This window comes from Piliocolobus tephrosceles, chromosome 6 (genome assembly GCF_002776525.5).
Source record: "Piliocolobus tephrosceles isolate RC106 chromosome 6, ASM277652v3, whole genome shotgun sequence".
Lineage (NCBI taxonomy): Eukaryota > Metazoa > Chordata > Mammalia > Primates > Cercopithecidae > Piliocolobus > Piliocolobus tephrosceles.
Genome location: NC_045439.1, coordinates 58,328,498 through 58,354,180, shown reverse-complemented (window position 1 = coordinate 58,354,180; position 25,683 = coordinate 58,328,498). Strand labels below are relative to the sequence as shown.

Here is a 25,683-nt window from a genome sequence, read left to right as displayed (position 1 = left end):
AGCAATATTTTCCTTTTTTCTGTATCTCTGTATGCATATGTGTGTATACATGCAGAGATGTTTAAGAAAAATATTCAAATAATGTAATATACATGTATATATAAACACAGAATATTAATTTTATTTAAATAGACACATAAAATTTTGTGTTCATAAATTCTGTAGTCTCTAGTCCCCACGTCAGCCTAGCTCAGTTTTTCTCTGAATAACACAGAATTTTACCAAAAAAGTTAAAAATATTTACAATTCCAGAAATAGAAACTAACATTGTCATGTCAAAATCTGGAAGAAATTTTCAAAAATTGTGGGCTACATGGAGCTAGTTTAGATGAAACTATTCAGGCTACAACACATGATATAACCTGATTTCCTTTATGAATCGGGGATTCCCTGAAAGAGATACAAAGAGGTTTTCTTCCCGCACCAACAACCTTCCACTGAAAACAAAGACCCTAGATCAATAAGACACCAGGGTAGCTCACACTCTGTAACCCTTTGACTCTGCCATTTTGAACCAGTGTTTGATTATTCCCCTCACCTCCTGGCACATTGGCATGGTCTCCTTCTGACATATAACCTTTTGCCTCAAGCTTCTCAAGGAACTGTGTTCTCAGAGAACTTTTTCTCCCCGAAAGGAGTACTGATATCAGATGTAAGGATAATAAGTTGCCCTTTACATTATATTAGCAAAACCTAAAAACAAGAACTTCTAAGAAAAGAAGGTAGAAAATTCTGAGTTGGTAGAGATGATAACATACATATTACAGTATGTGTCCTTCCTAACACTGCTGTGCAAAGGGGAGGCACATAATGAAGTCTCCTGCCTCTCCAAGTGGAAGGTTACTACTGATGTAGTAAGAAGGTGTCTAGTTTGTTAATTAATTTTAAATAGCAGAAATATTTAAATATTTTGTAAAGCAAAGTACTCTTTGAAGAGGTTCACATCTTGCCTTTTTGGGACAAAAACAGAAGGAACCTGGTCTAAGCAGGAAATTGTTTTTAAACACACAAAGATTCACTGAATGTTCATTAAACATCTTCTATGGGATTTTCTAAGAAATTAGAATGAGTAAAACATACTGAGTTTTAGAATTTTGTTTCCTAAAGGACCATGCTAGAAACACAGATACATTCATATGATGAGAAGTTAAAAGTATAAGTAAAAATAGTGAAAAAAAAAAAAAAAAAACAAGTGAGTGGAAGTGAGAGCAACAGACTAAACTTCGGTAACAACCAAATTTAGTAACTGAACTGTAAACAACATTACCAAACCAAGCCCTTTAAAATCTGATGGTCCTCTTTCCCTTGGAGGAGCAAGTCACATAAGATTTTATTAGCCTTGGGTCAAGTCTAGAGTATCATACTTTAGGGTTTTCCTGAACTTGACTTTCTCCCTTCCTTTCATTTACATCTGAAATGGGTTCAAAGGCCAGTGTGCAAAAATTAGACACAAAAACTGGCATCTTTTTTAACATGGAAAATCGGAAGCTAAATGCATTCTTAATACCTCACTGAAACTCTCTGAAATATTTTAATACAAATTACATTTCAAGGAAAGAAAGTTTAAACACGACAGAAGTGGTTAAAGGACAGAAGTTCAAGCACAACAAAAGTCCATTCACTATATTCTCACTTGGTGTTTCATTAGAGTTTTTGTTTATTTTGTTTTTGATTTTTAGAGAAGCAGAAGACATATGTATTACATTGTCTTTCAGTAAAATTGTGGCTACTGAGAATGGGATGGGAAGAAGAGGGAGGAAATGGGAAGACATAGGTCAAAAGGTACCAAGTTGCAGATACGTAGGATGAATAAGTCTAAAGATATAAGGCGCAACATAAGGACTATAGTTATAATATTGTATTGTATACTGGACTTTTGCTAAGTGAGTCGATTTTAGGTGCTCTTACCACAAGAAAGGGTAAGTATGAAAATGATGGATATGTTTACTTGTTTGACTATAGTAAACATTTCACCGTGTAAGTATGGTCATATGGTGCTTAATGACAGGGACACATTCTGAGAAATGCACTGTTAGGCAATTTCATTGTTGGGCAAACATCATAGAGTACACTTAAAAAAACCTAGATGGCACAGCCTACTACATACTTAGGCTGTATGATACAGCCTATTGCTCCTAGGCTATAGGAGCAATAAAGAAAATTCTGAGTTGGTAAAGATGATAACATATGTATTACAGTATGTGTCCTTCCTAACACTGCTGTGCAAAGGGGAGGCACATAATGAAATCTCCTGCCTCTCCAAGTGGAAGGTTACTACTGATGTAGTAAGAAGGTGTCTAGTACAATGTATGACTGTACTGAATAAGGTAAGTAGTTGTAACACAATGGGAAGTATCTAAACATAGAAAAGTTACCATAAAAATATGGTATAATAATTCTATGGGATGACCATAATTGATCAAAATATCATGATGAGGAACATGACTATATATCAAAACATCATGTTGTATACCTTAAATATGTATATATTTCAAAAAGAATAAACTGGTAACATATTTTCTGTTTTTAGCACTCAAATACATTTTCACAACATTTTCTTCTCACTCAAAGTTCAGTTTTGTTAATGACACACACTTAGTCATTATGGTTACAAAATCATCATTATATCTAAGTGACTCAACAGTGGCACATCCCCATTATGAGTGTGTGAATTCTGAGCCTGTTTTCTGAACTATTAACCATCATTAGATATGAGAAATTGCAGTCAGTTTTCACTATGTTATCCAATGTATCACTCAAGATTTAACAAATGCTTGGAAATGCGCTTAGATCATAATCTGAACACCAATTTCTTTATGAATTTTCACTCTATCAAAACAAACACAAGCTTGTGTGTGTAGAATACCTATGTTTATAAGTATGCAAGGTTTTGATGCTATAATTAATGTCTCTTTCATCACATATTTAACATACAATTTGCATCATGAAAATTAAAGGTCTTGCAAAGAATTACTGGTTTATTCACTAAGGAAAAGAAATATGCCAATTACCTTGTAAAATTAGTTTGTTTGTTTAGACCTTGGTAATCTACAGAGCCAGAAGAAATAGGTAAAATATACTTCCATTTATGAAAGGTTTATTCACCTATTTAGGCTTAATGAACGTATTAAAATGTTTATATCATATATTGTTGTAGCCTTCTTTAAGAAAAACAAAAAATGCATATTTACCAAGTAGTATTTTAAAGAGATCCCTTGCCTTTCTAGCAGGTTGTACTACTGCATTTAGTTATAAAGGTAGGAAACAGACTAGTGACTAGTGACGTACCATGTGATCTCAGTATTCTTTGATATAAAAAAGAACTCCTCAGGTCAATTTTTAAATGTAATAACACTGTGTTCAAATGAAAGTTCTCACAGATGTCCAATAGTTTGAAGATTTGGAAGGCAAGTTGGTTGACTACAAAATAGTAGCCCGAAAAACTCACTTTATTTTCCCCCTGCCTACTCTCCTTTCTGAATGCAACCCAAGAAAATTCCCAGAAGCATATTTAGAAAACTACTGAAGAACATTTAATATTTTAAATTAAAGTTGGAATTAGGCAGGCAGGTGGGGTCATGCAGTCTTTTAACAGTGCACTTACTTACTAAAAAAGTGGTATGCACTTCTGGTGCTGGAAACCCAGCATAAGTTGCAGGAATTGAATATACAGCTGCCATTTCTGATTGTCTGAAAGGGTAATAATACTATTCGCGGATTATGATTTTTTACATTATTTCCAGTGAACCTCTGAATGTTTGGGTAGCAATAGAAAGCAACTAAGAAAGTATCTGTTGCTCCTCCCCTAGCACATTTAAGTAAATTTAAGAGCAGCTTAGGAGTTTATTAAGAAGTCTGTAAGGGTAGTTTAGTTTTTGTTTTGTTTATAATGTCACAAAGAAAAAAATTACCAATTCATCTTTGTCTGCTTAACAATACATTGGTTTAAAACTCAAAATGCAAAAGATATTACCAACTTTATTGCTTCCTGACCCCGGAATAAAGTCAGTAGATAATGCAAACATACTGCTGTTGTCCATTACAGCAATTACAATTATTTAATGTATAATAAAAGAATCCTAAATCCAATCTAAGGCTGCACCAATATCATCACTAGATTTGTGGAGTCAAATAAAGTTATTTTCATGGGTAAAAATAAAATCAGTCAACCTACTTGTTTTTTGAATTGACCAGATGTCTGTATTATGGTCCTGGAAACATACTTCCTTTTGCCAGCATACAGTGGTGTCAGCATCTCCCTGAGACTGTTAGGGCAAGCTAACAAACACAAAGACAAACCTAGCTTGCAGATCTTAGAGGACATATCTCCTATCTCATAACTGTTCTTGAATAGTCATTCAACAAATACATACTGAGGTTGTAATGCACTCTAGCCATGTTCTAGACACTTGAGATCATCACTGAATCAGACAAAAATTCCCTCCCTAGTAGCACTTATATTCTACTGGGGATGGGAGGAAGACTTGGAGACAAACAACAGGCATAAAATAAGTAAATTGTATGACACATGTTAAGAGATATAGGAATTAAAAACAAAGCAGCATAGGGGGAATAAGGAGTGTGTGGAGTATGGTGGGAGTTGCAATATTAGAGTAGTCAAGGCAATTTTCATTGAGAAGGTAGTTATGATGGTTAATACTGAGTGTCAACTTGATTGATTGAAGGGTGGGTGTGTCTGTGAGGGTGTTGCCAAAGGAGATTAACATTTAAGTCAGTGGACTGGGAAAGGCAGACCCACCCTTAATCTGGGTGGGTACAAGCTAATCAGCTGCCAGCACAGCTAGGATAAAAGCAGGCAGAAGAACGTGAAAAGACTAAACTAGCTTAGCCTCCTAGCATATGTCTTTCTCCCATGCTGAATCCTTCCTGCCCTTGAACATCAAACTTCAAGTTCTTCAGCTTTGGGACTTGGACTGGCTTCATTGATCCTCAGCTTTCAGAGAGTTTCTTGTGGGACCTTGTGATCATGTGAGTTTAATACTCCTTAATAAACTTCCATTCCATATATACATATATATATATGTATGTGTGTGTGTGTCTGTGTGTGTATGCATGTGTGTGTGTATATATATATGCTATTAGTTCTGTCACTCTAGAGAATGTAATACAGTAGTATTGCTCAAGATTTAGACAAGATAATAGAGTGAACTAGGCAGCTATCTGGGGAAGAGCATTACAGGTTGAAGCAACTGTCAATGCAAAGACCCTAAGGTAAAAACCTCACTTGCCTGTTCCTAGAGCAGCAGTAGTAGTGAGATCTGGCTCTATACGGGATAGTCTCCCTTCCAACTTCCCGCTCCATGCAGTGCCAAGTCTTGGTCTGCACATCCCCAGCCCAGCCACCAGCTCACTCAGGTAAAGAAGTTCTAAGTCCTCCTTAGGAGATGTAGCAGTTTCAAAGTTCCTTTATCTCGAAAATGCATATTCTCATTTCTCAACTGCCCATACAGTATTTTCCAACAGAACCATGAAATTATATAGAAGTTGTTTGTTTGTTTGTTTGTTTGTTTGTTTTTAAAATGTTTCTTCTACTATTTTAGATGTTTTATAATTAGTTTTGGGAACTCAGGCAACTTGCCAGAAACCATTTGAATGGGGCTGAAACATACCTAATTGTCATATTTATGTATTTAAAACTATCAGATGTTGGTACTTGCAAATGTTTTGACCCAATAGAAGTATCTTTTAATTACTTACATTACTTTAATAACCAGAAATATATGTGCCATATATGTTATAACACATGTAGCAAGGATTGCTGGTTGCCTATGTGGTAGACACTCTCTCCTTCTTTAGTAACAGAACCCTGATTTTGTTCAAGATGCTACTGGGAACTCCCAGACTCTCTTGAAGCTAGATGTGGTCATTGACTAAGACCTGTCCAATGATATGTAAGCAAAAGTTTTGTGTAGGATTTCCAGGAAGATTCTTAAAGAGGAGCTTATTTGACTACTGGTTCTTGATTTTTTTTCTCTTCCCCTTTCCCTCTTCCTTCTTGTTTCCTGGAATGTGAGAGTGATGGGAGGAGCTTCAGCAGCTGTCATTGAAGATAGATGGCATATTGCAAAGTGACACAGGAGAAAGATAGCAGGGTCTCAGAGTCCCTAAAGATCTCGTGGAGCTTTCGCAAGTAGCCCTAGAGTAATAATATTCAGATTATAGAATAAAGTATTCATAGAATAAATCAACACAAAGCCCATTGGTATTTCTATTTTGTTTTGTTTTTCTGGTTTGTTTTGTTTTTCTGTATATGAAGCAAAATTTAATTCTAGATAAAATAAATTTTTTTTTTAAATTAATTTATCTAAAAGTAATGGAAGATAAGTAATTTTAGATTGTTTTTCCCACTGACTGTTTGTTCAACAATCAGTTATGTAGGTAGGAAAAATACCACCTAGCCATCTAGAAATCAGTCCAGGTACAGTGGCTCATCCCTGTAGTCCCAACACTTTGGGAGGCCAAGGCAGGCAGATCACTGGAGCTAGGAGTTCAAGACCAGCCTGGGCAACATGGCAAAACCTTGTCTCTACTAAAAACACAGAAATGTACAGAACATGTAAGTCATGAACTTTTTGTTTTCTTTTGGAAAACATTTTATAGTCATGGTATGGTAAGTCTATGATGCACCGATGGTCAACATCTTAAGAATGGTAAAACTGGTATGATATAATTTATGAATTACATACATAAAAAACCCTAAGGTTCCAACTCATTATCCAAGCAAATATTTGATTTATTTTTTCTCTCTGAAAAAAAAAAAAGAATCTGTTTCTTCCTTTTTATTTGCTTTACCAAATATAATTTTAACTGTGGTCACATACGACTGCAATTTAATACATTTTTCTGAGTAAAATTAATATAAAGCATTGTGGCTACTCTGAATAGAGAATCATAACATCAAAATTCAAACATTTTGAGAACTGTTTAATATAAAAATTCTACTCTTTAAACTATTCTTATATTTAAGCTACCATGGAGAATGTTAATATATATTTTAGTGCTTCTAATGAATATTTTTAAAGTCAGTAAAGAAATAATAAAAATACAGACTTGAAAAGCCATATCAACACTTACATATCAATAAACCAAATAATTATTATAAAATTTAAAATAACTTTGAAATATTTAATCTACTTGCAAGCTTTAAGGTATAAGGGTGAAATAGTTCTCAAAAATAAAATAATAAGACTTAAAAATCTCACATTAAATCAATCACTGTCTATTTTAATTAATGACTCTTAATTTCATTCTGGAAAATGATATAATCCATTACCATTTTCAACAGTGTATAGTAAAATAAGAATAAAGCCTTTGTGGTGGGTTTTTAATAAAACTGACCTAATTCCTTTTAAAAGAGTGTCCTTTATTCTAAAATGGTATCTTTTATTTTCTGATATCCTATTGATCACAAATAATTGTTGTTGCTGCTGCTGCTTTGTTTTTTAATGTCTTTATTTAGATTCTACTTTTGATTTTAAAAACTTGTTTGAAAGTTACTGATCTCTTAAATCAAAATTGAGAGAATCCCTAATTTAAGTGATTACTTAATTCCATTTCATTTAGCACATTTCTTTTAGAGTGTCCATTTTGTACATTTCCTTTGAAAATTATATCAGAACTAAAGCAAGATTTTTTAAAATTTATCATTGGTCATTACTTTGAAACTCACTCCAAAATGAATTTCATCACACTTTTCACCAACTCCCCATAATAGTAACAGCCACGTTTATGACTATTATACATATGTATCATGAAAGAGAATCCATTATAAAGGAAAGTTCACATAATATCTGTGTTTTTCTAACCGATTCAGTTAGGAATGCAATTTAGAAACAGTCTCAACTAATGACAATTACTTGTAAATATTTCTGCACAAACAAACGTATAAGGCTAAGAAAGAAATGTAGCAACACCATTTCTCCTCATTTACATATTACCTCTTGAAATACCAGACTATTAGTTGTAGATAAAACATGAAAGTTTATCTTTTATCTATATAAAATACAATAATTCATGTAAGAAATGCATTCTTACTACAGAGATCAAGTCTAATAAGTGTCGAATTGTACTTACCTTGTCTATAGAGATGCAAAACTTGTTATTCATTCCGTAAAATTAAAAGCCTAAAGCAGACTGTTTAACAAAAAGATAATGTGAGCCACATATGTATTTTTTTAATTTCCTAGTAGCTACATTTTAGAAAGGAAGAGAAACATGTCAAATTAGTTCTATTTAACCGGATAAATCCAAAATACTATCTTTCAATGTATAACCAATATAAAAATTATTAAGATATTTTATATTATTGTTTTGATATTAAGTATTGAAAATTCAGAGTATATGTTACACTTAAAGTGTACCTCAATTCAGACCAGGTACATTTCAATTGCTCAATAGCCACATGTGGCTAGTGATTACCATAGTGGACAGCACAATCCTAAAGACATATTATTCTTAACTCTGAAATAATTGGAATATAGACCACAGGTCTGTAACTGTGTAAATGTAAGATAATTAGATTGAATTGGAACCCAGAGTTTCTCATTTGAACACAGCTGTTCCTACCTAGATGAACTCTTCAAAAGCCTACAAAATGTGATTGATCCCAACAAACAGGACTGGCCCATTTTCTTATAATAATCTTAAATAAAATGAGTTTACAAGCAATGAAAACTCAATATCTCGCCTCACTGCAAGCTCTGCCTCCCGGGTTCACGCCATTCTCCTGCCTCAGCCTCCCATGTAGCTGGGACTACAAGCTCCCGCCACCACGCCCGGCTAATGTTTTCTATTTTTAGTAGAGATGTGGTTTCACCATGTTAGCCAGGATGGTCTCGACCTCCTGACCTCATGATCCACCCACCTCAGCCTCCCAAAGTGCTGGGATTACAGACGTGAGCCACCACGCCCGGCCTACAAATTATTCTTAATGCAAATTCAGAGGTATAAAATTGGCAAGAACAATGATTTCATAATTTTCATAATTTATATCATATAATCTGGACAAGGGCATCAAGAGTGATGAAGGTCCTAGATTTTTACAACCTAAGGAAATCCTGGATATTCCATGGACACGTTTCTTGCCAGGCCTTTTGGCCAACCCAGGGCTAAATGCTGAAAGCCTAGCCATCACACCCACAGTGGATATTCTCTTAACTCAGCTGCTCTTAAAAAGGCATTACACAATCTGCCCACACATTGCTTATCAATTTGCAATAGGAAGAGAAATAACTATGTAGTCTAAAGAAGCTAGACAAACCTTGATCGGGTGATCAAATTAACATCCTCAGTGAGGGGCAGAAGTACATGATGTACTTCCACATCTGTTAGTATTAAATGAACACAATATCACTTTTGTAGTATTCTGGGTAAGAACACATAACCTCAATCTAATCACAAGTAAACATCAGACAAACACAAATGAAGGGACATTCTTTAAAGTATACAGGTTGTATTCTTCAAAAATGTCACAAAAGATTTTTAAAAATAGTAGAAGAACTGTCTTAGATGAAAAGAGATAGAACGCAATGTGTATTCCTAAACTGGGCCCTGTATTGGAGAAGGAAAAATGCTAAGAAGGGCATTATTAGAACAAGTGTCAGAATTGGAGTATAAGCAGCAGATTATTATATCAGTGTTTCTGAATTTGATAACCATAAATGGCTACACAAGCAAATATTCTTGTTTTTAGGAAACACATTGGAACATTAAGAGATAAAGAAGCATGATGTATACAATATATTTTGAAAAAACTACTGTAAAACATATATATGTGTTATATGCATATACATGTCTAATATACATATGTAAAGAGAGAGAATATGAGCGAGAAATGCAGCAAACTTGGTAAGTCTGTATAAATGGTATGTAGGAATTCTCCATATTATGTTTGCAGCCTACCTGTAAACTTGAAATTATTTCATGTAAGAAGTTAGGAAAAGGCAAGACACAATTATAATTGGAAATACATACCACCTTATAGATAGGACTGAGTTTTAGAATAAGATGCCATACATTTGAATTACGCTTTCATTCAGGGCTTTCCATTTTATGATATACAATTGGAAAAGCAAGGTTGTTTACTAATGGAGCACAAATGAAGTGATGAATGTGCCCAAAGCAAACATATGTCATCTGTGTGAACTGATTACTTTGCAAAAATGTAAATCTCACATAAAGACCAAATTCTCCCAATCTTATAAAATTCTAATGAAATAATGAACAAAAGATCATTCTGAAAAGTATAAAGCATTACATAAATGTGAGGCTCATACTATTGCTCACTGCTAAGTGGTGACTGTATATCCACTAGATATACATATCTACCTGCCTGCCTGCTTCACTGGTGACTTGAGATTTTGGCCTTTTCTTGACTTCAGACTTGAACTGAAATACCAGCTCTTCTTGCATATTGAGACTGTGAGCTTTTGAAACTATGACATACCCCATTGGCTCTCCTGGTCCTCTAGCTTACCCATTGCAAATATTGGCACTTCTCAGCCTCTAAAATCATGTGAGCCAATTTCTTATTAGAAATATACACATATCCATTCTGTCAGTTCTATTTCTCTCTGGAGAATCCTGATTAACACAGAATGTAGACATTACAGATCCATTCTAATGATAATTTTTATTGGAACAAATTGCTTGTGACAGAGCAATGCCTTCACAGGGATGACAAGTCTAGCAGTGATTCATTCAAAACAAAGTTATAGTCAGAAGGGTTCTGTAATTTTTGGATACTATGCCTGTAGAAAGAATTGAAGTACAGTATTTAAGAAATAGTTGGAAAAATCAAGTTCCAAAATTTTGCTTGCAAAGAAAATTTTGCAGGTTTTGTTTGTTTTAATTTTTTGCACAGCTTTTCTGCCCATTTCTCTATTTAGGCTGCAGAATGAGCAATGGAGGCTGACTACTGTTCACTAGTAGTCATTGTTCCTTTTAGTAACAGAAACCTCAAGATGTAGCTGGGCATGTGGTTTCCCAGCTACAGATTCCAGTTTTCAGGTAGTTTGTTGCTGCTAAGGGATGAGTATGGGCCAATGGGATGTAAGTGGAAATGATGCTTACAATTCACAGGTCATCTTCTTAAAGACACTAGTCCTAGACATGGTCTTCACCAACCCCTTCTACTAAGCAGGATGAGGCAATGACTGGAAGAACCTAAGAACTCGTGGATGCTGAAAATGGTAGAGATGCCCCACTAGTTCTAGACCATTCACCTCTAAATTGCTATATGAGAGAAGTAAACTTTTCTTATTTACACCACTGTTTTTGGAGGTCTCTGTGTATAACATTTAACCTACACCCTACAACAAAAACATCACATATGTGTAAATATATGTGTGCATATATAATGGCATATATATGTGCATATGTGTATCTATATGTATATATAATGTGGAATCAGGTAGCAGGTAGCCAGATACAGATGCTGAAGCTGGGAAGCCTTTGACCTTGTTATATTATGGGATGACATAGAAGGTAGATTACAAATGTACTAAGTCTACAGCTGTGGAAACTTGGTTGGGGAAGGTCAGAATGTTGTGATGTGATAGCTGCTATTGCTGTTTTTAAGATATATGAGAAATTTGAGCTCAAGCAAGAACTTTCCAGTTGGCAAGAAGAAACTAAGGGAAAATCCACTAGAAGAGATTCTCAACCTGTAGCCTGTAATCAGTTAAATGAGAAACAAGACATTAGGGATTTCACAGATTGGAAAAACCAAATGCTTTTGTACCTCCCAGAAAATAGCAAGAAATAAGAATGTGACTGGGAGCTGGCCCAGCAGCAAAAATAAGATTAAAATTATCCTTTAAGATGACCGTAGAATAGCTAACTCTAAATTAAAAGACAGAAAGACAGACTGAATACAGAATCTGGTAAACAAAAGAGGAGATTTGACAGGTTTAAGAACCATGACCAGAAAAGATTTTTGTGTGTGGCTATTTTCACATAGAATTACTGGGAACAAATAGGCCTGAAGCTTACTAAGTTTCTGAAGGAATTGTGTTGCCAAATAAATTCTAAGCCAGGTGTATTAGTTTCCTGTGACAACTGTAACAAATTACCACAAACTTGGTGGCTTGAAACAACAGAAACATATTCTTTCACAGTTCTGCAGACTCAAAGTCCAAAATCAAGCTTCCAGCAGGGCTGGGTTCTCTGGAGCCTCTCAGAGAATCTAGTTCATGCCTTTCTCCTGGCTTCTGACAGTTACTGGCAATCCTTGGTTTTCCTTGGCTGTTGGCTGCATCACTTCTATTTCTACCACCATCTTCCTATCCATTCTCCTCCTCTGTCATTTCCCTCTATTTCTCTTAGAAAGATATTTGGGATTTGATTTAGAATCGACTCAAATAATCCAGGATAATCTCCACTTGTCAAGATCCTCAATTACATCTGCAAAGACTCTTTTTCCTCAGAAGGTAACATTCACTGGTTCCAAAAATTAGGACCTGATATCTTCAGGGGACAATTATTCAGTCATCTATACCAAACCCAAATAAATTTTACATTTCATCTTTAAAGTAACCATCAGATAATTCTGCACCAGCAAGAAGCTGGCTGCCAAAGCTGAACAGTGCCCAAGAGAGCACAACCTGCAACACCTTCTCCCAATGTGCCCAAGGAGGATAACAGAAGAACATCCCAGAGGCAGAGCCAATGACAAAGGGATTGAGTGAATCCAGGAACAGAGGTGGCAAGATGGGCCCACCAAGGAACTCGTCCTCATACCAGGGCAGGGAAGCCTCGCAATTTTTACCCAGTAGGATCTGAGGAATGCTCTGGACCAATAACTGCTAGATATTTCCACACTTGCCTCTTCAATATGGAAGTTTTAATTATCCTATTGCTGCTCCCCATTGTACATCAGGAGCAGGTAGGATGACACTCGGCCTTTTAGTTTATAGTTTGGTGAACCTCAGAGAGCTGCAACAAGACCTGCTGGAGAGATTAGGTATCACCCCCAAGATCCTAGATTTTGAGGTGGGTGAAGTAACTAGATTGGATTTATCACTGTCTCTCTTGCAGAGGGGTGTATGTTCTATGCAGAGGAGAAAGATCAATAGGGATATTTAAATGACAAGAGAGGGAGACCATGATGAAGTCTTCTGTCACCCCTTCTTCCTCAGAGTAATAGAGCCCTTAGAACTTCAACAGGGCCATGGCCATCCGCTTACGAATTACATTTTCTAATCTCTCTTGCAGTGAAGTGTAGTGGTGTGAGCAAATGTAAAACAATAGAATATAAGTGAAAGTATAGACATAACTTCCAGTCCTTAATTCTTTCTGTCTGTACTTCCTTTTACCTTCTTTCTACTGGCAAGGAAATGGCAACAATACTGCCACCACTCAAGTCTTATGTTGGGATGGCAAAGCCACCCCACCAGCACTTGAGCCCTGGATCACTTATTTCTAGACTATTATGACAGACAGAAATAAACTACTTATTTCTAATCATTTTGCTAAATGGCTTAGCCTAACATTAACAAATTTAAGTTTCATCTAGCTTTCAAGAGCCCTAGTGCAAAATTATATTTGACATTCCAAGAAAAGTAATAGGAAAGATGCACATATTGGAAGATCATGAGCATTCTGAATACAAACATATACTCATTGCTTCTTAAAAAGAACTAGAAGTCGTAATCTTCCCTAAAAGCATACCTGATTACTAATTTTTCATTCACACACACAAGAAAACAAAATTTGCCTTATTAAGCCGAAGACTTGCATTTGAAGCAATAATACATGGACATCATGTTGAATATGCCAGTTACCTGGCAAAAGCACATAACTGCTTAAAAAGGAACTTTACTACTACATGAGAAAAAAACAGTCAGACTACAAGAATTTCACTGGGTAAAAATGTTCCTCAGTAATGCAGCTATGCTTCACATTCCCAAAGATAATGGTAAGACACTTGGAATTATTATCCTGGATGTGGCAGATCATTATGATACACTTTTACTCTAATCTTGTTCAACACTGTTTACTAAAATAATGATAAATATGCCAAATAGTGGTACATTTGCAGAATGAAAGTTACTTCTCTCCAGCTTAACCAGAGGTAGAGTTATGCTCAGCCTCCTGCAGACACCATATTCTGAGTTTGTAAAGATCAAAAATTACGTTAAAAGCATCTCTGTACCCCAATAGTGCTTTTTCCAGAGAAGATGCAAGAAAAAATATCAACAATCTAATTTTTAATTTTCTCTGTTATGATGGTACACAAATCTCCACTTTAAAATCAGAGTGAATACACTATGCTTTTCTTTGACCTTCCTGCATAAAAGAAATAAATCCAGGAATAATAAAATGCATTTGAGGTTATATAAGTGTGTGGGTGTGTGTGTGTGTCTGTGTGTGTGTGGTGTGTCTTGTCAAAAGAAAAAAGAAGCTGATGAAGTTTGAGTGTTTAGACTGAGGCAACCCAAGGATATATGGGAATGTTCCTGAGGGAAGATGACAAGGTTATTTTTTACAGAAATGTCAAGTACAGATTAAATTCAGAGTCACTCCACCCTTAATTTAATAGTTGTCATAAACAAGGAGGTATGAGTTATCAGCTGTTCACATAAGCAGCTTTAGAGAATCATGGAAACAAAGATTAAATGGATATAATTTATAATCTGGGCCCTCTACAGTCTTAGGGCTTTGAGTACTGAACTTCTGCTGAGCCTCTGGGCGGACCTCATTACTGACCTTAACCACAACACTGGTTAACATTGTGCTGTCTTTGGTATTGACCTATTATTCCTCAGAGTAATACACAACAATGCAAATGCAATTTGCTGGATTTTCAATTCCCCTTACAAGACTTTCACTGTAAAAATCAGAAAAGGAGAAACAGCATGCAATTTGCTCTGTAAGCACACCGCAGACAGACCTATCACAATTGGTCACTGTATTTACCTTTATAATATGCAGTAGCCAATTTCTTTGTTGTGTGTATTACATGTGAATATATATAAAAACATAAAAATGGATTACATCAGTTTCTCTTTCCTGACATAATAAGCCAAGATATATAAATAATGCAATGGAAATGTTAACACCCTGTTACTCTACTTTAAAAAATCACCTTTTCCTTCTCTAAATTATTAAATCAGATTATAAATGGTGAGTTTTTACATTATAGCATCTCTTTCAAAATGTGATACATGGCTTTTTACTTCCTAAGGGTGAATTTTTTCTACTTTATAAAATGTTTGCTTATGTATGTGATAGTGCATAAGGAGGAGAAATTACATTAATCCAAACATAAATTCCTATTATGTGAAACAACTATTTTAAAGAGCATAATAACAAAGACTGCCAGTTCTAGAGTCAGGTTTTCTGAAATTAAATCTCAGCTTCCCCATCTACTAGCTATGTAACTTTAGGCAACTTATTTAACCCCCCTGAGTTTCTTTCTCCTTGTCTCAAAAAAAGGCACATCAATAAAATCTATATGCATTTTGAGGATCAAATGAAATGAGGCATCCTAACTAGCAAAATGCTCAGGAGTTAGTAAATTCTCAGTACCTGTTACCTATTATTATTATAATAGGTAACACGTATTATAATTATAATAGGTAACACGTAACTCATTATTATCAAGATGTTTACCTTGTTACCTACACCTGGGGAAAAAAATTTATTGTTATAGTCAATTGGAAAGAGTTATGTAAACATCCTGCAAAGTGACAAAAAATGAATTCCTCCTTCTTTACCACTGCTAAACAGGACCAAAAAGAACTAATCATTATACATGTGTATAATTGCTATGTGACATAAAAGAATATTTTACAACATCTAATTTGTCCTCAAGTTACTCCAGTTGAAAAATGAACACTACTGTAAATGTTCACCTTCACTTTTGGGCCATTTTAAGCATAACTCTGTATTTGTGTTCTTCGGGGGAACAAGGGGAACCTCCTTTCTGTGGGCACTCATTCCCAAAGCTTGCTCTCTCTAAGGGTCTTTGTATTTGGAATATTCCTTCCGCACCATAGCCTTTGTTTCCTTGCTATTCTACTTTGAAATCACACTCTAAAATACGATTTCCAGAATAATGGGACTTTCATCACTGTGCAAACTTTATTACTCTATACCATGATCCCTCCTTCTTTCTTCCTGTGTCCTTTCCATGGCATAATCATCCCCTCACTCACCCAAGCTGAAAAATTTGGAGGCATCCTCAACTTACTTCTCCCTCATCTCAGCACATGTACTTATCAAATCCAACCCAGTCCACTGCCAAAATATTTATTAATAGGATCCCTATTTTCTCCACACCCACTTCTGGGCAAAAACTACTACTAAATTAAAGTATTTTATAAATGTTCTTCTTTCTCTTAAAACATTGCAATATTTTCTAATTTTCTTATTGCTCTACATATATCCCATTTCTTGTGTTCTCTCCTATTGTTTCAGTATGTTTGGTATTAATTGTATACAACCATAGGCCCAATTTTGACTGAATGTAGATACTCATAACTCGTATTTCTCTCACTAAAACGCTTCAAGAATGTGATGAAAGTTATGTATTTAACAACACAGTAGCCTCTGATGATTAAGCCCTCATATATACAAGAGCCAGTGTGGGTCAACTTTCAAATGTATATTAGTCAGAAATCAGCCTGCCCTCAAAGCACATTATAATGTGCCCTTTCTTAATAATTTAATACTGATATCAAATATAAAACTGCTTAATCATCAACTTCCCATTTGGATTTCAATTTTTAAAAGAGACAAGATCCTTAATATATCTAATGCTTTAAAAACTGTGGATTTGGTAGCCAAAAATATTCCCATTCATATGTGTTTATATAGACTGAATCTGTTAATACAATGTGAGTATAAAATAGTTTTTAAAAAAGGACCTAAAGGACAACCTCATGTTAAAAGACAAGAGCTAAATGAAATCAGACACTTTGTTCCACGTGAGGATGGTGTATTTATCTTTGGTGAAAGTTTTGCTTTAGAGAAATGTTTAATTTTTCAAACAGATGCAGAAATTCAGAAAGGTTGATATTTTGCAAATGATGTGAAGAGTTGTGGTAATGGTTTACCGCAAGTTGATAAGAATTTTAGAGCAGTTCTCCTGAACATAGTCCATCTTCCCTCACATTAGTATCATTTATAGCATCCAAAATGCATTTGAATTCAGCAGACTTCCTGGAACCCCAGAAGGGAGTCATTACACATCTTTCCCAAAGTTAATGTCATTTTATTTGCATAAAAATACGATTCCATCACAGCTTCCAATCAGAGGTGATCAGAGAGCATTGTGGATGTCTCATCTAAAGATTTTCATATCTGAATAGATCATGAGAATGGAGCTTCACATTCATTGTTGACCTTTTGCCTTTTATCATTGAATTACACACGCTACAAAAGAATATACAAGCTTAGAAAAAACATCCTTTACAAAGACACCAGAGCTTATCTGGAGGACAGATCCTGTGATGTGTTTTGTAACAAAATACCATCAGCCTTTTTTTCAAAGTCAGGAGGAATGTCTACACAGATTCCAATGATGGAAAGTGTTTCAAAATATGACCTCTTAAATTTAACCTCTACAGAGGTACTAGAATTCCCCTTGTAGGCAACTGTAGAAAGTTGGCAACCACAATACTTTGATCTTGTCCTTGTTGCCTACCTGTAGGAAGATAGAAAATAGTTAAACTGATGAGTGTTTATATGAACCATTCAGGCTCAGGCTCCCAGAGTAGGACTAACTTCGATATCCTAAACTTCAGTCACAGGCAGAACGTTAACAGAGAGTGAAAGCCACTATATTTATTCAGTCATTTGGGAAAGCTTTACTGAGAGGGTGACCATCAGTCTAGTTTGCTTGAGACAATCACTTTTTATACGTATTGCCCTGGTATCATTATTAATAGTGTTCCCTCAAAGAGACTTCGTTGGGCAACAAATTATGTGGTAACCTTTTTAACATAAGGCTTCATATATGCCAGGTAAGTTTTGAGTTTCAGATAACACGCAAAAGTCTTTTGCTCAAGGAATGAAACCCTTTTTGCGGCCTAAAATCACAGAAGCAACAGTCAGTCACACAGGAGTATTATCCGAGGCATTTTGTTAGGCAATACCTGGTATGCCCAGGCCTTGTCAATAAGGGAAGGCTATGAATACTAATCCAGAAAAATACCCAAGCCAGTGTGGATTAAGGAGCCAAAATAGATTGGAGGCTGACTGGGACAGCTCAGAATTGAGATTATGATTAAAATAACTTATCTGGTTACTCAGAGATAAGGGTTTTATCTTGTTAAAACCCTGGAGATGGTGGGTTAATATTTTTAAAAAGAATCACACTGTAATTATGCCTACATGTTATTAGTATTTCATTTAGCATATATATGTGCTTCAGTAAGATATTAGCTAATGTGTCCTGGACCTGGTTTATCTACAGTGTTTAATAGTGCAGCCCAAAGATCCTCTCTGCTTTTTCCCACTAAAATATTAGGCTCTGAAACCCTTAAATGTAGGTCCGTGTTTAAGCTCACATCAGCAAAACAATCTCAGATGCCAAGCAACATGCAACCTTCTTAGGGCAAAAATGATAATGAAACCTGTGAGCATGTTAGGTCCAGAATCATGGCTACCAGGGATATTCTTCAAGGGAATCTTGGAGGAGAGTTTTACCCCTAGATGTTTGAAATTAGGAGCTGGTGCATAATGTATTAGAAAATGCATGGAATTTACAATCAGAAAATTTTGACTTGGGTCCTATGTACTAACTAAATGAGCTCAATTCAATTTCTTACCTCTCTGAACATCATATTCTCAGACAGAAAATGCAGATGAGAATTATGCTGATTTCACAGGGCTATTTTTAGGATCACATGAGTTAAAGTACAATCATGGAATAGAAGATGCTAGCAACAAAGGTAGGATGGCTAATACACCCTTATTCTCTTCATCCTATTTCTAAAACTCCTTTCAAATTGGTCAGACTTCAACCGTAGCAAAGATATTTCTTTCTTCCCTTGCTCATTTTTTTTCTTTATCATTGCTGGCATATGGGCAAAAAGAAAAGTCGTCATGTCAGCACACACAAATTTTTTTTTTGCCACATTCAATTCTTTATGTTTTGCTGAATCCAGTTAACTCTGCTCTTGGGTTTATTAATAATATAATTAATGCCACTTGCCTAAACACTTCGCTTCTCAGCTATTTGTTTTATTGCCAAGAGGAAAGAACCACACTTGATTTTTATCTCCTTTCTAAAAGCAAAGATTTTTCAAATAACCAAATGAAGCCAGTATGATTCTTAGTCTAAGGACATCTCATGTCTTTCCTGAGGAGTGCATAGTTAGTGGCTGCTCACAAAGTAATTGGGAGTAAGTGCACTGATTCAGATGCTTCATGATTATCTGCTCCATACTTCATTTCAAATGACATCTCCACCTGCCCATAAATAACCCAATGGTCTTTTTATGATCCATTCTAGAAACCAATATTTTTTTCTTTTTTTTCAACATATGGAAGGAAGTACTCATGGTTGAGAATATGAATTATTAAATAAAAAATCAGAAATTAAGATTGGATTTGAGAAAATTAAAAAGCCAGTTCAATATCTAAGAAAGAGAAAATCATTTCAAACCACTAATCTTTAGAAGGCAAAACCAAAGCTTCATTTTACAAACTTCCCTTCTACCCTGTTATTTAACTAACCATCTGAACACTCTATGTCTGAATTTCTACAGTGGTTGAAAAGCTGTGCTCAACCACCAGGATGCAAATCTTCAGAATTAGTTCTTGATTATTTTCCTGAAAGGCTCAAGCTTAATACTAATTCTCTGGTTCCTCCTTAACATTTGTATAGGAAACTGACAGATATCAATATTAATATTTCATAAATGTTACAAAATCTTTAAGATAGTGACACAATTACACTGCTACTAGTGATTAGATCCCAACTAACCCAAGGGAAATTCCCTCTGTTGCTTTAGGCCTCAGTCACCACTAATATAGTTATAATGTATCTTAAATTTAAACGTTATAGTAAGCAATTAAACTAATTCAAAAGTCTCCAGGAAGTGATGTTAAGCTACCGGGGCATAACTGACTATAGACGATTTAGAGATAAATTTAAAACTAGAAAGTTGACAAACAAACATACATGTTAAATTTTTTTTATTTTTTTATAGTTATGCAGGCATTCATTTTTTCAAGAAACATTCTCTAAACACCTACTTTGTGCCAAGCATCATTTTAGATTATCAGGATGTATCAGTTAAGAAAATTCCTGCCGGGAAGGAGCTAAAATTTTACTAGGTGGGGACACACAATACACAATATATATAATAAAATAAAATACATAGTATCTCAGAAGTTTATGAATGCAGTGAAAATAAAAATGAAGATCAAGATTGTTGGATAGTATGGGGAAGAATATTTTTATCTTTCATCAATTGTACACCAAGAAACAGCTAATACTTAAAAATCATTAGTACAAGTACAATTTGTTTCTTTCAAGTATTCATTGGCTTTTATAGTATAAAATTTTCCATTTTCCCTATATCTCTTAAATGTATTTGTAATTGGAATTAAAATACACAGCTAAAAAAGAAAGAAGGAGGAACATGTGTCATCTTAAATCTATTGGTATCTATTTCATTCCAAAGGTGATGTCATGTAATTCAAATCAATAAAATTATGTTCTGACACTGTATACTAAAAACAATATCTGTAATTACTCTGGGAAAAGCAGCTGCTGCTTTAAAACAGCTGTTGAACTATTGTGGAACCAACTTATTTCCATTGATGTCTTAACTATGATAGGCTCAATAACATTCCAATGTAGCTATACAACCATGTTTATTTTGTAGGTGACTGTTGCTTTAATTGCAGAAGCACATTTTGTTTTACATGTCTCTAGTGACTCCACTTTTACAGGAAAAATGGTGGTTAGCAACATCCAGAAGATGTTGGTCACTAATGCAATAATTGAAGCACTGTGCATATTCTCCATATCTCTGCAAAACTGCATTTGTTTCACACTTAGAATTTAAGAAACATTAATGGAATGCCTACTAAATTTCAGGATTTTTACAAGAATATGATGTTGAACAAATTAGGCTTCCCACCCTCAAGGAACTGTCTCTTAGAGGGGTTTGCAAAATGCATAAATAGCTGTTTCAAAAGATGTCTGTAATTGAATATAAATACTAGATATTTTGAACTGTATTCTGATTTGGCCATTGTTATTAAGCATTCTAGATGTCAGAAATGTCACTCTAAGCTTCTTGGGTTTATATTTTTTATTTGCTTAATTTTTCTATATCAAATCACACTTGCAAGTTTGAAATTTGCAATAGTGAATCAGGATACAGAAAGACTATACTCATCTGTAGACCAGGCAGACAGTCAAGACACATCTCTGTAAAGACTATCCTGTACAATAATGAAGAGTAAGGAAAAGAAGGGATTAGAAAAAGGAATGTGTTGGTAGCCTAGCAAAACCAGGTCACCTATCAAAATAGAGCCTTATAATCTTTTGTGCCACGGACCTCTCCTCAGAATAATGTTTTTAAATGCATGAAGTAAAATAAATAGCATTACAAAGAAAACCAATGAAGTACAAATATCAAATTTTTATTGTCATAGTAATATATATATACTTCTTTTATAGCCCATTAAATCATAAGATATAATAGTATATCTACTAACACCTATAATTTTAAAGTAGTGAGTGTAAATGATATTTTGAAGTATCTGCAACAACTGTGATGTGATATAAAAACATCTGTGATTTCTATTGATGATAAAGTCACAGGTGCTCCTAAAGAGTGGTTTGTTGTCTTCATTCATAACTGAAAGAAGTGCCAAAGTTCATATGCATAACATGTTATATTTTACTGATTATAAAATGTACTGTTCACATGCCTGCCCTCAGTCACTGGCCCACGGTACAGACCTAATTCTTACCAATGCTAGTGTCATGCAGCAATCTAACTTCCCAGGGCCTCACAAAAACAACATCTTATTAACCTCCCACATTTTACACAGAAGCATAAACCTCATTATGCCCTTGAGACTTCCCTGTCACCAGTATTACTGGGCTCTTGATAATGTGCACTTGAAGTTCTCTTTACCCAAAATGCACCACCATTAACTGTCATTTTTGAAACCACAAAAATTATATAATACTAATCATTACTTTAGCTTTCCAGAAATACACTAAAAAATATAGGTTACAGCACCAAGACAATTCTATTAAGACATACAATCCAGCTTAGATGGTTTGCAAAGTCAAGATATGAAGGAAGAATCCATTAGTTAACAACTGACAACAATAAAAATACTTAAGCAATGGGAACTCCCTGAATTCTGTTATTCCGGGAATAGGCTGTCAAAGCTGGTGCTGAAAGATGAAAACTGTGTCAACAAAGGTAGAACATCTATTGGAATGCAGACAGACAGTCTGGTTTCATCCGAGCTCAAGTATAAAAAAAGTAAGACATGCTGTTTGATTCATGTGTTTGTGTGTGGAATCATGTGGCATTCAATTTCTAGAGTAGTTTCCTCTATGACACCTACAAGAAATATTTATTATATGACAAAGTAGGGTCATTCACTCACTGAAAAGAGAAGAACCAGACATATAATATACACTCGAAACATCCTACATCCACTCAGAGTGTTAGCAACAGGCAGATCACATGAACACAGCAGCCTAAATGTCAATAGTCCCTCTGCTGTGCAGAAAATAGTGCCTTTGAAGGCAAAAATGAGAGGAGTGCATTTTAAGCAACTACAAAGAAATAGTGATTTTCACCAGACTGAAAAAAGAGGTGGGAGATATGGGAGGTCAGATGAGAAAAGGAGAGGAAGAGTCAGACTCAGAACACTTAGGGAAAGCGCTCTCAAGGAAAGGACAAACATGGCAACCCTATGTGCCCAAGGACGTGGGATCCTTGGCCATTGGGTTCCAGGCAACTCAAAGCTCCTTGTACCCTGTGCGCGGCTCACAAACAAAAAGCTACAAAATTTCAAAACCCCATTATGACCTTGGAAAATGGGAACATCATCTTCCCCCATTTTCTACTAACTGTAAGATTCTCAGATTCTGGTAAGGGAGGGAACTGAGACTAAATTTTTCTATAATAAAAATAAAATCATAAATCATCTCACGTTCTTGTTTTTTTTAACAGGAAAAAAATTTGTTAGAAATTTTTGAAAACATGCCATATTTATTTCTGCTTTCTTAAACTGTTTGATCAATTTAGGCAGCCATTTCAATGAAAATAAAATGTTGGAAGTCACACAATATGTGAGGGAAAAAAACTCAAATATTAAAAAGATAACAAAGAATATACATAGTAAAGAGACTTTGGATAAACCTCAAATAACAGCCTCAAACTCATTACCTGATGAATTTTGCTACATGGCATAGTCAGAATTCTTCTGGCCATAAATTATACTATTCGTCCATTTTTCATTTCAAACATATACTTTTTCTGTGGCTGCTCATATTCATCCCCTAGTGTCTCAGAACTGAAATAATTCTCTTCTGAGCAAAGTCTCCACTCAGATATATGTGCAGTTATTGTGTATCTCAAGATTTCTGAGTTGAAATTAATTTTTAATGTAGGTGCAATTATGCGAATCATTAAGATTGTGAAAATATTATAAACAAAGTAAAACAAAATGAATGATGAAGTTATCAGCTCATTAACCTCGACAGGGACCAATGAATTCTGTCTTATTACCTAAGACCGAATCTCACAGAGCCCACATTCATGCTGGTTACTTAATAAACCATGAACAGAGACAGACACAAGGCAGAGTCTCCAGTTACTGCAGTCTTTAAAATCTGCACCAGCATCCTGATCCAGGCAGCACTGGGGTAATTGACATCTTCCAGGAAAGGGAGTACCCAAGAATGTCACAGAGAGAGAAATTGGCACAACCCCAGAATACTTTGGTGTGTTTTAAACTCCAAATAGTAAAACAAAAAACGTAGAAAACATAAATATATGATATTGCAAAATAGAAAAAAATAGAGAGAATTTTATTTTTATTGTAGAAGGAAAAATAGACATAATAGTTTCAATTCAGAATATAAAAATCACTACAGAGAATGGGTTAGGAATAAAAATTAGTGGCTTTTGGAGGAATGATGCTAATGGGAGATTATATACATATTTTTAAATGATTACACCTCTCCTCATGAGAGAATTATACACCTCCACCCTATTGATATCAGCCTTTATGTGTCACACTTGGCCATTAAAATAAAAACAATGAGATATGCCACTTCCAACGACAAGCTTTAAGTGTCATGTTCTCTTGTGCCCTGTCATGAGATTGGTATGACCCAGGTAGGAGCTACTTCTTCAGTCTGGATCCTGCAATGAAGCTGACACAGCACAGAGTCACAGTTCATTCAGGATAAATAAGCAGTATAAGCAATAAGCAAATTTTTGTTTTTGTAATCCCCCAAGATTTGTGAAGTTTTGCTATTGTAACATAACTTAGCCTATATATTAGGATTGGTGAGACTCCAAAGGCAAAAAGCAGGACCAGTGAACATCTTCTAGTACATATAAATGTACTCCAGTTACATACCATACTGTTACTTTTATCCTAGAATCCTAAGATAGACATGCTGCCTTCATCTTTGAGCCAAGGAGATAGTACCAGACCAGCATTGCAGGATACAACCCAAAGTCAATGGTTTCTGCACTGTTCAAGCATTCTGGAGCATGTAACTCTAAGTCTTATATCTCATTAGCTTTGATAGCTCTAGAGAATAGACCATCTAGCACTTTACTTCTCCTGATACCAGGGATCCTGTAGGGTTTGCAAACAAGACTTTGCCCCTTTTGTGTTAATAAGGAGTAGGAAGAGGTTAGAAGAGGAAACTGTGGGGAGAAGAGAATGTAGTGTGTAAAAATCCCAGTCCACATACCTAGGCCCACAAGAAAGTATAACTTTATTTTCTGAAATAATGTGATTCTGTATTTGACCTGTATTTCTTGATGTCTTTTATCATTAGGTCAAACTACAGTTTCAAGAGTTGATGTAGGGGGCTTCCTAGAAAAATTGTAGAGGAGAAGGTTCTAGGTCATCAGTCCACATAGATTGTCACTGAGATATTTACTGTCCCAGTTCTTTTTTTTTTTTTTTTTTTTTTTATTATACTTTAAGTTCTAGGGTACATGTGCATAACGTGCAGGTTACATATGTATACATGTGCCATGTTGGTGTGCTGCACCCATCAACTCGTCAGCACCCATCAATTCATCATTTATATCAGGTATAACTCCCCAATGCAATCCCTCCCCCCTCCCCCCTCCCCATGATAGGCCCCAGTGTGTGATGTTCCCCTTCCCGAGTCCAAGTGAGCTCATTGTTCAGTTCCCACCTATGAGTGAGAACATGCGGTGTTTGGTTTTCTCTTCTTGTGATAGTTTGCTAAGAATGATGGTTTCCAGCTGCATCCATGTCCCTACAAAGGACGCAAACTCATCCTTTTTTATGGCTGCATAGTATTCCATGGTGTATATGTGCCACATTTTCTTAATCCAGTCTGTCACTGATGGACATTTGGGTTGATTCCAAGTCTTTGCTATTGTGAATAGTGCCGCAATAAACATACGTGTGCATGTGTCTTTGTAGTAGCATAATTTATAATCCTTTGGGTAT

General features: G+C 35.2%; 1 long non-coding RNA gene across 3 annotated transcripts in view; it reads right to left on the bottom strand.

Annotated features, from left to right (window-relative positions):
• Positions 1-25,683, bottom strand: part of LOC111549494 — a 302,423-nt gene that overhangs the window by 118,293 nt on the left and 158,447 nt on the right. Inside the window, exon 3 of one of the 3 annotated variants that reach the window (XR_003309652.1) lies at positions 8,095-8,144. The exons of the other annotated variants lie outside the window; for them this stretch is intronic. This is a non-coding gene — a long non-coding RNA (uncharacterized LOC111549494). The remainder of the gene's footprint in view (positions 1-8,094; positions 8,145-25,683) is intronic. 3 annotated transcript variants of the gene reach the window in all.